Source organism: Fistularia commersonii, chromosome 8 (assembly GCF_037954325.1).
Source record: "Fistularia commersonii isolate RoL2024-O1a breed Wild chromosome 8, RoL_Fcom_v1.0, whole genome shotgun sequence".
Taxonomy (NCBI): domain Eukaryota; kingdom Metazoa; phylum Chordata; class Actinopteri; order Syngnathiformes; family Fistulariidae; genus Fistularia; species Fistularia commersonii.
Window position 1 is genome coordinate 13,552,404 of NC_141291.1, and position 14,687 is coordinate 13,567,090.

Genomic DNA, 14,687 nt, shown 5'->3' on the forward strand with positions numbered 1-14,687 from the left:
CTTAAGAAAATTGAACTGCCCATTTGAACTCCTGGCCTCTTCGGTAAAATAAAAATGGTTGAACAAACTGATCTTCAAAGTGAGGGAACAGCTACTTAGAGGTTCACTAGGTTTACTTGAAAAAAGTCACACAATTTAATACGATCATTCTATTGCTTATTGGACTTTCATACAGACAGCAACTGAATGATTCTGTTTAGCTGTTATCACTCAGGTCATGGTTGGTGGTGGTGTTTCACTGGGACGAATTATATTAAAAGGTGTTTTTGATATTCAACCCCTCTCATGCGCCAATATTTGGTGGTTAAAATGTTACAAATACCTCTTAATGTAATGGGCCCGCGAGCAACCAAAGGAAAACTTGAAATGTGACCTACTCTTCAACAAATCGATACGTTGGTGTGTATGTGTGAGTGTGTGTGTGTGTGTGTGTGTGTGTGTGTGTGCATGTGATTGTGTGTGTTGAGGTGTCTGGACATCATCTCAATGTGAAGGCTCCGCGACTGTGGTTTTTTAAGATTGGAGAATTCTGCAGCGGGCTCCAACCCCACAAAACTGCTGTGGTGACAGAAAAGAAAGTTGAGCCACCCACAAAGCAGGTCTGGAAGAAATGTATCGGTAAATTGGTAAATATGGGTCACAAGAAGAGCACTTGTCCCCGCAGACGGAACATAATGTAGAAGGCCCGATGTGGCAGACCGGTGAGGGAGCAACCTCGGCCAAAACATTCTGAGATTTGAAGCCCTGCTCAAGTTTAACCATTAAAAAAATCATGGAGATGGGAGGCGTATTAGAAGAAGACTCAGGTTTCACGTAGTCTATCAGTACTTCTGTGAAATATGGAGGGCATTTGTGGTGGGGAACATCTGAGCTGGATTAGGACGAAAGGCAACCTCGACAAATTTTACAAATTACTTAATTTCTCCATGTAACACACATCCAAGGCAAATAGATACAGCGTTGAAGTATTTTCGCTTTGTACTCCAGCACAATGGATATGATGGAAATCTAGCATTGGTTGGATTAAATCAAAGGGTTTTAACAAAAACTATCACGTTCATTGTTTCGGATTGCCAGCCATTTTTATCATGGCCTTTCATTACCGACAGCTCAAAATTAACGTCACAATCGATGAAAAGTTCTGTCTCATTATAGGCAGCAACTTGTTCCGTCAATATTCTGTGATATTTTCATTTTCTGCAGACCAGAAGGTGAGGTTTTATAGGTGCGCCAGTATTGAGTCAGTGTATGTAAGGCTGAACGTTTTGTCTGTCATGAACACTAACAAAATGCAACCTCAGTGGAAATACACATTAGACCCAGGGTCAGTCTCTGCGTTGCTTTGTATACAAATGTAGGGTTAATCAACCCGATAAAGCGCAGCGAGTATCTGTTTTAGCCTCTCCGTTCACAAAAATATCAAACCTGACGATAAGTTGAAATCACAGAGCAGAAAAGTCAACTGTCATCAGATGAGTAGTCCCACTGCTGCCCTCACAGAGCCAGCACATCTCTGAAGCGATCCAGGATTTGCTGCATGACTGTCCCAGAATCTGCATTATGGCGAAAGCTTTTAGTTGTTGGTCTTGAATGACTTCCTGCTGCATCCCCGATGGCACTAAAAGTCCTTATTAGTCCAGAAAGGTTGTGATCTCCGCCTTTGTTTAGACCAACACTAACTCACCAACCTCTCATTTTATGCCCTAAAACCAAATACTGCCTTTGTCAAGATGAGCAAGATTTTCGGTGTGGTTTAGTGCTAGATGATACACTTGCCAAAAGAGATTTGCCGTGAGTCGATCACACGGAGCACGAGGTAGGTGGCTGCGTAAAAGACTGATTTAATATCCAGTCCGATTTACTCTGACATTCGCCTTCATGCAAGTATTTCATCTGGATAATTTCAGTTTTACTGTGCATATGTTAAAGTGGTTTGTGTTGTATAACACTCTTTTAGCATTAATATGACTGCATCCAAAGAAAGTTCTACCAAGGCTGTCCTCCAAAGGAAACAGCTGTGTGTGCTCATACAGTTCGACAGGGATAGCTTGTTTTAAGTGTATAATGGAGCACAGTGTCACAGGACCATCTATGATCAATGTTAACATCTATTTTAAATATCAGTGTGAGTACAACTTCACTGTATCATGGAAAATTAGAGTTGTGATCCTGATCATCTAACAGAGGCCATCTATATTGGTCAATCTAACCCAGTTAGTTTGCCTCCCTTCTCTCATGGAAAATCAATAATCAGGGTATATCTAAATAATTCACGGTTTTATTTTATGTTTGCCTGGGAAGACCCTACTCTGCACTGATGAAATTGACATGGCTCATTACATATTATATGATATTAATTCGCATGACTAAGTAAGACAATCCATACTCATTTACAGTCACTTATACACAAATATATTTATAAAACCATAGATCACACAAACAGACATATACCCAAAGTACCATGATATATACTTAATATCTGCTTTGATAGATATTTTAGGTAATACTGCTCTGCACTACATATGACACTAGGGCATAGGAACGATACATTACACAATAAACAAGACAAGTCTTGTTGCAGACTAGGAGTCTTAGGACAGTGAAAACCCTGATGAACCTCAACTAGGATGTTGGGATCATAAAAATATGAGGAAGAAAAGGGAAGGTCACATATCATTAGTCAAGTATGGTAGCAGAAGTGTTCTAGTGGGACTGGTACTCGGATGTTTCATGACATGATGGTGGTAGAGGCAGCAGGATGAATTCTGAAGTGAATGGGACATGACTGCTCGGATTTATGTGGGACAGCTTCACTCTGCAGACCGATGATGAAACAAAACATACTGTGAAAGCAACATTACGGATGGCAATATCAATCATCTGATTGCGATCCAAAAGGCCAGCTCTTACTGACATTGCAGTTATTCTACAGTCAAACCAAATGGAAACCATAAAGATCCACAGCTTGCTAATTGAAAGAACCTGCACTGATGGCATCTGAAAAGATCTAAAAAAGGGGTTCATGATTTAAAAATTAACATAGTTTCCTGAATGCAAAGCCTTTTAATCCAAGTACTAAATATACTGTACATGTATGTTTTTTTAAAGCTTTGTCATGTGCTATATTTTTTGAGACTCTCGCAAATAAACTCTTTGTATAATATGTTAATAATTTGTGCTTATCAATAAAGAATGGGAGGTAAAAATTCAAATTGCATCCCAGGTAATTCATTGAAAATCCATTATGGTGGTGTAGAGAAAAAATAATTGCAAAATAAACAATTCTAAAAATGTGTCACCTTTCATCCTGGCTATAAAGGTGAATAACAACTGCAGTGGGAGACCATTACCTCCAAGACAAACGAAAAAATATTCAAAACAGTGCATTTAAACACAGGATAAAGGCTTCTGTTGACAATGAGTTTCACAGCTGCAGAGTCTACAGTTTGTTAATATATTTCAGAAGAAAATTGATTCCTCTGGCTCATTAAGGCAAAGCAATTTTCCCCCCTGAGAACCACCGGTAATTATCAAAGCAATGATATTAGCCAAGCAAAGTCCACAGCCCTTGCCATCCATGGGGACCTTCCCCCAGGGGTCATATTCTTTTGTACAGACATTGCAAAATAATACCTAAACAAGTGTTGGGAGAGTCTGTATTCAGGCACAGAGGCTTTAAAAAGAAAGAGCCTATAGTCAACCCTCCCTTAATTGCAGAGAATTTAGATGTAGAGACAACAATTTAAAGCCCATTTGTCTTTATTCATTGAACACTGGTAAAAATGACTAGAGGGAAGCATCTGTTTAACGATGAAAACCAGAGACCTTTATGATATTATGAAAATAAACCTGCCTGATGAGTTATAGCACTGAGGCTATAAACTTATTGCACAAAGGCTGATCACTGCGAGAGGAAAAAACAACAAACCAGGATATGTCGGTGCTTCACCCTCAGGCCACTGTATTAAATGGCGATAACATCAGATTCTGAGATGCAGACTTTCTGCATCAAAGACTGGCTACATTTCTAAGATTTTTCTCTTTTCAGACCTCCAAACATTACAGCTTGTTTTCAAAACAAAGGGACCATTTCAATACTGCGTTTAAACACACTGTCACATTTACTAAATTGCTGCATAAATCAAAACGACATGCATGTGAAAATATACACCTACTTAATTGTCATTTGCAAACCCGCAAACCACCGAAAATATGAGTCTATCATCTCTAGTCTGGAAAACACATATTCTTTTGTCATACAAACACTTTTAGCATTGAATCAAAGTGGCAGTAATTTGCAGCAGCTAAAACATAGCGGCATTTTGACGGACGATGCAGTATCTGTTTGAATGGTTAACTTTTGGATTTGGTAAACCTGATACACCAAGAACTGTGATTTCTGTTGTTAAGTGAATGTATGAATGAATAAACCAAAAAACCCAGCAATCAAAAAATAAATAGATGAATAGATTGAAAACAACAAACAAACAGACAAATAAATGTCTTGGAGGAAAAGATTTAAAAAGTTGGCTCCCGGAATGGTGAGGTGGACAACTTTTTAAAATCTTTTCCTGTGTTCGAGTCGTCGAAACTTATGTAAAGGGCGGTGAGTTGAACTATGAATGGGCATGTCTTACATTTTTGGTCAATTTGAAGTTACTTAGTCCGCTCCTATTCTGTCACGTCTAATCCTCGGTGCTGAGAGACATTAAGCCAAAAGCACGAGAAACATTAAGCCAAAAACACGAAAAACAAGTTTCTAGGTTTCTGCAACAACTGAAACTTCAAAGATACTTATCTTTCAAAGAATGCATGTTCAGTGAGCGTTGAGCTATCATTTAAAATGTTATTTCTGCATTGTGAACATTGTTCTCTCTCGTGCGCGGTTTCTTTCACAGACAACTGCGGATTTTTTTTTTCGTGAATGGAGAAAATATGTAGTATGTCTGTCTCGATAGTTCACTGTAAGACAGACGGGCAATGGAGTGGAGAGAAAAAGCACAGGAGATGTAGACTGACAAATCTCAGACTAAAAAAGGTTAAACAATTATGTCTTTAAACTTGGACACATAAAAGAGGAAATGACCTTTCCCGAGAGGTGCTCCAGCAACTACAAGCATCTCCAGATCTTATCAGCCAGTTCTGGCCTCTGGTCTGAGGAGCCAGTTCCACAGCACTTGCACACATCACACATACCTGGGCGGTTGCTCTTCCACTCCTTAACATGTCTGCAGCATGAGGTTTACACTTCACGTGTTGTATCGTGCCTTCGTATTCCCAATGGCCATGCAGGTTTTCTTTTTCCATAAGTGCTCAAAAGCACAAACACCAGTTGTGTGGGTCATTAAGAACATTTAGGTGTTTTCCACATTCATACCTTGAACACTGTGCCACCTCAGACTGATTCCCGGGTCGCATGCGAATTCAGACGAACCCCTTACATCGCAGTCTGCAAACACACAGAAGTGATAACAGTACTCAAAACGACTCCAGTCTCGACGAGAGCAGACATACGTTCGGCCCAAAGTGTAAAAATCTCAACACCTAACAAAACAAAACATGAATGCTCAATTAACGTCTGCAATTTTCCATTCACGTTTTTACCACAACAGACAAGGGGATTTTACTTGTAAGAGGAATTTGGGTTTATGGGTAGTCCCACAGGATCCATAGGAGCATAACAGTTTATTTGAAACATTCTGTAAGGGGGGGGGGGGACGTCTACTCCACTGCTCAGACGGCCATAAATCCCATTTGAGCACATGCTGAACTATCAAAAAACAAACAACGTATTTAGCGGGGTACATTGGTGCCACTCATCAGTGGGTTAAGCAGCCCGACAGGATGCCATCAATCACTATGGTGAAACCTTTCACAGAATAACAGGGCACTAAAACATTACCTGCTGTTCAACAAGGAATTTCAGTGGCATATGTCCCCTCCGACACAAGCATTGTCTTCAGAGTAGACATCGATGCAGAATATGAGGAAATTTCTGCTCCTTACCAGACAATATTCAGCGTTAGTTACTGTATTTGACACTGGAGGCCCGGTCTCTAGTTTTTGGAGCGTGTTCAAAGAAGATCACGGCAGACCTACTATTTGTGCTGTGGCAAAAAAGTCTAAATGGCCTTGTGACCCAATCCCAACAAACCACGACTTGGGGGGGAAGTGAACAGTAAAGCCCCGAGGAGTCCTATGATGACCATTTTCTCACACTGAGCAGCTGTCCCTCACCTACCCACCACTATCCCCACCAGCTCAGGTCTGCTTTCAGCTGCCAAAAACAGCAAATTAGCATTTTATTGACGGGGCTGTAAGGAAGGTAGAACACAGAAGAAGATAGGAGGTGGCGGAGAAGGCGGGCGAGAGGAAGTGAGAGCTCTCACTTGGAGATACAACATTGACGGTCTTTGTCATTTACACTCTTGTAAAAGCATAGCGGAGTGTAATGAATGAAAATGGACACTGTAGGACACACGATTCCCGAAGGAAATAAGATAAGAAACTGAACAAAACTTGTAAAGCGAGAGAAAGTAGGCTACATCTGGAACAGATGAGGTTGATGTGCAAGACTGCCAAGGAAACAATTCCTGAGAAATTGTAAATGCCAAACTAAAACCGGCACCTGTAGAATGAAGTCACCAGCTTTAAAGATGCATTTCAGCAGCAGTGCATGTGTCTAACGCTTTCTGCAGAGGAATGTTTTAAAGATACCGTCAGAGTCCTTCAAACAGCTAAAACAGGAAAAATGCTGAACCACTTCATTTATCACAATGTGAACCAAGAAGGCCACTTTAAAAAGTCGTAAAGAAAAGTTGGCATCCTGTTGCCTCTTTTAAGCTAAAAAAAAAAAACCTTAGTAAGTGGACTTCTTTTATATAGTGCTTGCCTACCTTAGCGGTTCAAAAACCACAGAACACTGTAGCCTTTCAACCCAGTGGGCCACACCACTCCACAATAAAGTTAATCCAGTATGAGGATTCCCCCTGAGATATTCAGAGAAGATGACCACAACCGCAAAGACACTGTTTTAAGGCTTGCAAGGAACTGTCCTGCTTTTGCATCACAAATAAAAACTGAGTATACTGGGTAAAAAAAAAAAGAAACCATGCTGAAAAGCTGGTGTCGGTTTTGAAAGGCATCTGATGCATCAGCCCAAAGTTATGCTGCAATGAGAGGGGGGAAAATGAAAGGGGGAAAAAAAACAACAACTTTGGACTCTATCTCTATTTTAATCCAACAAATAATTATACTATGAAACATTTTCACTTGTTTTCGGTCAGGTCTTGTTTCAGTGTCTTATTAAACTCAAAACTAGTAATATGAGCAAAAGTAGAAGGTACTTATAAGTAGTCACACAATTTAGATGATATAGTAAGTATAGACACCCATGTGTTACATCGTCAACTCACGAATGAACCGTTGAAATTGTCTTTCTGATACCTCCGGCAGAATTTCCCCACATGCTCATTGCTTGTGCAGGTTCAGTGGGTCTGAATATTTATGAGAATGGATTTCTCCAGTGCGCATATGCATGGGTGTGTATGGACAACCATTTAGGATGGATACATCCTTTTAGGTTGTGTGTGTGTGTGTGTGTGTGTGTGTGTGTGTATGTGTATGTATATGTGTATATATAACTATGTGCCACTAATACCAGGAATCATTCCAGCTCATATACAGTTATTTTTATTAAAACTCTAATTCTTTCTAGAGATATTTCCTTATAATGCATAAATAATATGTAATACATAAACAGTGATACAAAAAAATGATTATAATGCCTCTGGTCTACTATAGCTTTCAAATCTCAAGAAGGTGCAATTATTATACGGAATGGATATATTAAAAGACTACTTAACTTGACATACTGTTGTACTGCAGAAATGTTATGTCTGAGAGGAATAACTTGGTTGGTAGAGACAGACACAAACATTGAACAAAATGTTTAATGTTGTTCATTACAGTGACAAATCTGGAAAAAAAAAAGAATTTTGTTATAACTTCGGTCAAAATATTTAGAGAGTATATACTGGTTGAAAATAATGAAACCGTTATGTGTACATGTTTAATGTTGGTATTACCTTATCTCTCCAAGGTTGTGTGGATTTTTAGTAAATCTAGAAGAGCAAGTTTTTCTTAATCCCACTACATCCCCTGGTTTCCTCTCTGTAGGGCCTTTAAGGTAAATAAAAGTGTGACACACATCATTTTGACCTCAGTGATCCTTGTCCACAAATGCAAACACACAAACACATGGACGGAGTCGCACAGCCCACACTCAATCTTATGACGTCCTCTCCACCTTCCCCCGCGCAATCTAACTTCCTCCATTTCACAAGCTTTGTAAACAAACACACCAAATGCTAACATTGCATAATCAAAGAGGTTACCCCGAACACATGCCGCTCTAAAACACACGCTTGTCCTCGACGAAGGTTGAAAAGACGCTCAGCTCCCCATATAAATTCTCCATTCAAGCTGCTGTAAATTTGCTTATCATCCAACATATCTTTCATTTAACGCCCCCCCCTTCTCCTTGACTTGCTGAGCCAACAGGTCCATCTGCTTACCAGCTGGTGGAGGAGGAGAGCGGGGGAGTTGGAGGGAGAGAGGAGAGGGCCTTCTCCACCTAGCAGTTTGCTACTCTCAACAGTCTAACTTTCTCCCACTGGCTGTAATGACTCCTCTGTGGGTCTCATTAGGGCCCGACCCAGGGCTGGGCCCACCTTCCTGCATGATGTCAAATACGGTCACAAATCACTGACACACCGTTGATTTATTATACAACATTTGCTCAGTGTCAGTGGAATATACTGAAAGCGTGATTCACAATAATTAAGAGAAACACATTGCCAGACTGGGCGTCTCCTGCATTCTGACCGAAATCAGAAACATTGAAAAAATAATGACATTAAGGAAATGCAAATTTTATAAAGCAGAGCTCAGTTAATGATTCGGTGTAGTGAAAGGGCACAAATGGGGGTATCAATTCTCATTAAGCTCTATGTAAGACACCAAAATAAGGCTCCCGCTGAATGGACTCCAGTGAGCCTGTGTCAAAATTTATCACTCATCAGTCTCTTTTTTTTCTCCTCCTCCTCACTCACCCTTCCACCTTAACCTCCATTTTGACAGACAGGTTCAGAGCAGGTCTGGGGTCTACAACATGTAACCTGACCCCACCTAGTTCTCTCTCACTCTCTCTGATGATCTTGACTCGCTCCCATTCCCAATGTTGGTTTAACTTGATGTTCATGGGCCTGCACTGCACAGATTAAATAAAGTTCTGTTCTTCTTGGTCTGACATGCATCAAGGCTATGCCATCTCTGCTGTCAAATATGATCATTAAATAGCACCATCTTGGAATTTACAAGAAAGGGGGCATTTGTGTTTGCCATCATGGAATGTTATGACTTGTCACACAGCAAAAGGCATTGCTGATACTCAGACATGTGCATGAGAATTCAATATTCCTGAACAGGGCTTTCGAGTCACACATCTCATGCATTAAGCATCGTCCACAAGCATAGGCACACTTACAATGTTGTCAAATCCATGTTTACACCAGTTTCTCTTACAGGCAGTATGTGACCAGAAGCAATTCCAGACTTGTATTTCCATGGCAACTTTTTTGACCTTTCACCCTCGGTCTTGCTACACCTGTCAACAAGTCACAACTGCACTGTGGGAGCCGTGCCCCTCCTCCATTTTGACCCCACTCTTGAACAAGAGCATGAATCACAAAATATAATTGCACAACAATTCTAAAAGAAAATTATACAGACAGACAGATCGACAGATAGACAGATAGAATCAGGTGGTTCAGGTGCTACAAAGTAAATCTGGTGGCTTTCAGTGATCTACAGGTTGCAGGCAGTTGAATTAAATTGAGAACTAAGTTGGGCAGCATAAAATGCAAATATCCAATCTGAGGTGATTTCATGCAGGGTTGTTTCAGTCATCTGGTCAGTATCTAAACATTATTCTGTGTCATCAAGTGTCACAATTCATTACGGGAGCATCCTGCTAGGATTCGAAAATAGCGACTAAGGATTTCATTACAGTATCAGTTTTTTAAAATTATATTCATTGCTCTGTTTTATAAGAGGGCTTTCAGTTTTCCTTGATGGTCTAAATATAAGTTACAAAAGAATTACCAATAAAATAGCTTTAAAAAATCTGAATGTGTATTTGGTTTAGCTGTTGATCATTAATACATGCACTGTATGATAAAAAAAAAACAAAAAAAACATAAACATGCTTTGTAAAACACGTTTTTTCGGCTTTAGTACAAGAAGTGAAACCTGAATGAACCGATTGAACCAAAAGCCTTGTACTATCTTTTGAAGCAAATTGCGAGTTGACACACAGGGCGATTGCCAGCTGTGCATTCGTGTCTCTGCTTTGCTGCACCGCCTTTCTTCCTTAGACGGTCGGTCAGTCGGTAATTTTGAGCGTAATTTAAAAGGCAATAAAAAATGCGTCTTCATTTCCCTTCCTGTACATGCGACCTTGTCGTGGTTCAGAGGACTGTGCGCTCCTGTAACCCTGAGTGCCATACTGCCTGCATCATTTAGCTGCTGGCAGGGTCTCTGACGGCAAATTAGTCCCAGGCATGTGGCCAGACAACAAGCGAATGACTAACACCTACTGTAAGACATGGAGAAAGTTGTTTAAGCACATTAGGAAACATCATATTTAGAATAGCTCACAAACCTTAACTGCTGCATTGGCTGTTAAAAGGTGGTTAAGAGAGATGTGGATGTGGTTTGACCTCGAACTTTTCATGCGTAAAATTGCACATTGAAATTTTCAATGTTCGTAAATGTTGTTTGTACTAATTCATTTTAATATGTAATGTTTGTCTCATCTTGTGCAGCAAAGACTCCACTCTATATTCTCACGGACTGTTGGATGAGCTTCTGGAGGGCGTACTTCCTTTCGCCGGATTGACATTGTACTGTTCCCCGAGCACCGACGATTCTCGAGATAAAAGTAAAATACACAGAGGGAAAGAAAGCCAGATGAATTCTCAATTCCAGGCTTTGAAGTTTTATGGCACTGTAGCTCTGCAGATCTTCAGAGGCCAGAACTTCGACTTGCCTGAGTTGCATCCGACAACAAGGATACAGTCCACCCCTTCTTATCTTATCTACCACATGCGCTGCTGGTATACAAATGGTAGGTAAATTGCATATTTGATGTGTTTTAGGCACACGATTGAAAGACAAACAATTGGTGACATCTTGGGGTATACTGACGTCATTTCAGGAAAGCCCCATCCAACACATGCCCACAATTTACAGTGCTGGCCACTCACATTGTGTTTAGCTCAAGATCCCAAAGTCTTCCCTCATTCAATGAGATGTCTGACCATTCCGTCCCAGGTTACCATGTCTCCTCAAACACAGAGGGTCGAGGTCAGGAGAAAGGTCCGCCGAAGGAAAACTCATCTGTGTCCCCATCCATTCTACCGGTCTGGACATGAGCAAACAGGTCGCTTTCATCACCCGGGCAACCCTTTTCAATTTGCACTGGCAAAAACGTTCGAGTCTGCACACACGCACACAAACTCTGCATTCGGGCTCCAGCGGAAGACTCAACAACATCCTTTTTTTGAATTGCGAGAGATAAACCTTTTACAAGTCATACATATGCCAAGACCTCCTGGCTGTTAGTGTCGGAAAAGCTTTGGGAGAAGAAAAAAACCAATATCATGGACAGATCTATGTCCATGACATAGATCTACTTTTGAAATTAAAACGTTTGAATGCTTCGGACAAAAACACATTAGGAAACATTTAATGCCTACATATGGTTGCTTTTCTCTTGAAAATTTCAGCTGCTTCAAAAAAAAGCCCATTATGTAGTTTATTCAAATAACGTATTTAAGATTTGAAGATGTAGACTGATGCAGGTAAGGTCTAAAACAATATTTTGTCTTCGGTATTTTTCTCATAAATTTCAATATTTTGTTAAAAAGGAAAACGGCTTTGAAATTACTGCCGCACGTTTGTTTAGGCTAAAACTGGCTTCATTCGTGTAACATGAATCTCAAACAGATCAAAACCTAATGCATTAAGCACACAATTTGTCATATTTGATGAATGTTTTCTGATGCCAATCAGCCTCCTGCTCAGTTCAAAGTGTCATTCCAGCTTCAATAACATGTCATATAACAGAGCAATGCGATGGGAAAGTTCAGTCCTCAATTGGGGAGTTTGCTTGCACAGATTGGACAAATATTTCTTTTGTAAGGTCGTCTCCTCGCTTCTGTTCGGCTCTGGAAATCCACAGGATGGGGAGTGAACAATCTAAACTGCACGACATAATGTGCTATGCAGCTTCTCCATCCAAGAGACATGGGTGTCCATGCCAGCTGCGTCTGTTTACACGCCACTGCTAGCCTTGGGTATCTGTTACATTTAGGGAGAAGAGGAGGTTAATCCCAAATCACAAGTGGACTTTACATTTGTAGCTGCGCTGCACGAGATCCCTTGGACGGCAGAGAGGAAGGAATGGTCATGCAAAAAAGTGAATTTTATCATCTTGTTCAATCAAAAAGAGGGAATGAGACCAGTCTTGGGCTCCCACATCAATGTAACCCAGTAGCCAACTGGTAGACAGGAAAAGAGCACCGAAGCCAGTGGAGCCATTCGAGTGGGGCTATTTAGAATTGATAATATTCATGAGTGAATTTTAAATATCAAAAAGAATCTTTTTCAAATCAATATTTTTTATCAATCATACTTGATTGAGCTTCCCTACTAAAAAAGCATGATAGAAGTGAGAATATACAAGAAAAGCTTATTCGGTGTTGGTGCATCCTGGTAGGTTTCAAAGAAGGCCATCTAACTTCTCTCATACCATGTAACTTTCATTCAACGGTCGAAAGAAAATTATTGCCACAAGAAAAACAGCTCTCTTTGGCACTGCAGTTGTGAATGTATATCTAAGGCTGTATGACTTTATTGCTGACAGAGGTCTATGAAAAACAAAAGTTGTAGAAGACTCATTGAAAAGACTTAGATGGGAAACAGCCCTTTGAATGGGATGCTGATTAGTCTAAATATATGAAAGACAGTTCATGTGGGACGTGACCAATATGCCATAGTTAGTGCTGCCGACGGGTATACTACTTGTGTCAGCCTCCAAAAACTCAGGCACTTGTGAGTCAATTTCAGATGTCTTTCGCACCATATGGGGCTATCTACACAGTCCAGGGCTCTGTAATAACACATCAACTGCAAGAAGAAACAGCAGCCCAAACCACATGTTGCAGTAAATCAAACTTTGGCTGCTCTTCTGACCTGCAGCCAGGTGATGCCATTAAGAGCATTTTTCAGTCGTGGCTTCCAATCTTGATATAGGTGACCGGTAAGATGGAAAGAAAGGGCACAATGATTTAACCCCCAATTAAATAAGACATGCTGTTTGACCCGCAGTCCAGATTTTGTCTACAACAGAAACTGGGAGCGGAAAAGTACTTAAAATACTGGGATAAACCATCTTGAGCAAAACTATGTGACATTTCAAAAGTCTTCCAGCTTCCAGATTTTCCAGCTCGCAAGTTCCAGCAAGTGACAATGCAGCTTTGCCAATTAAATATTAAGCAAAGCAAATGTGAGATTTAGTCCGCTCTAACGCATCTTAAGGCAGGACAGCACTCCAGCTTCAAACCTGCCCCTGCACTCATGACTCTTTAACTTCTTTACTGCCAAAGATATTTAAAAAAGAGATGCCGCAATATAACGACAGCCCATTCAGAAACCATGGATCTCTTTTCAAGCAGACATCAGTCGGATAATTTAAAATAAAAACAACCAGAGGCTTGGAGGCGCATGACTCGCACCAACTAAGTATGACAGAGGCACAGCAGGAGGAAATTAACACTCCCTCAGCAACATCATCTGTGCCCTCTTGTGGAGGGATGGCACAGTTCAACCTATTCTTTCTATCCCGGCAACGCTTTTGATCTAGGCAAAGCCCACAGCTGCAGTCATTTGAATCCTTGCCTTTTTTCCCTCTCTTTGGAACTTGGAGCCGAGAGAAGAAAGAACATCTCTCCCTAACAATCACTGGTAAGTCCCAATTACGCCTTAGCTCCATGGAAATATATCAGAGAAACACGAATGAGCCCCAAGCCCCTTATTGTTTGGCCCTGACTTGAAACAGCTCTTAAAGTTTTGCTGCGCTGAATTCATAGACTCAAGTTAAACTATGAGCTAACCTGTTAGTGACATCATGGAGGAACACTGGAGCTGCTCGGTTATCAATGATTTCTCCTCGTTCACACACCGCCCCTGTCTGAAATGAGCCAAAGCATGACATAAATACCACTTGCAATTTAAAGGGGAATTTACAAGCAGCTCCAGGTCCAACATGAGGGAAGAGACAAAGGATGTTTCAGACTGAAAACCCTGTATTGGGAGCTATTAAAAAAACAGAAGTCCTGTTCTGCAATCTGTAACCACTAATAATGTAATTAGACAGTTTTTGGCACAGTCAGTTTACACAATTAACAACTTGACAGCTGTCTCTTCTAGTTTGTCCCCATTATTTATTTTTCTGGATGGACTAATGCAAGACTCTGTTGCAGAATTGCTTCACAAATATTCAATTGTTGTAGGACTATTAGTGAGAAATGAACTGGAAGCCACGATTTCTATTCCTTAAAAAC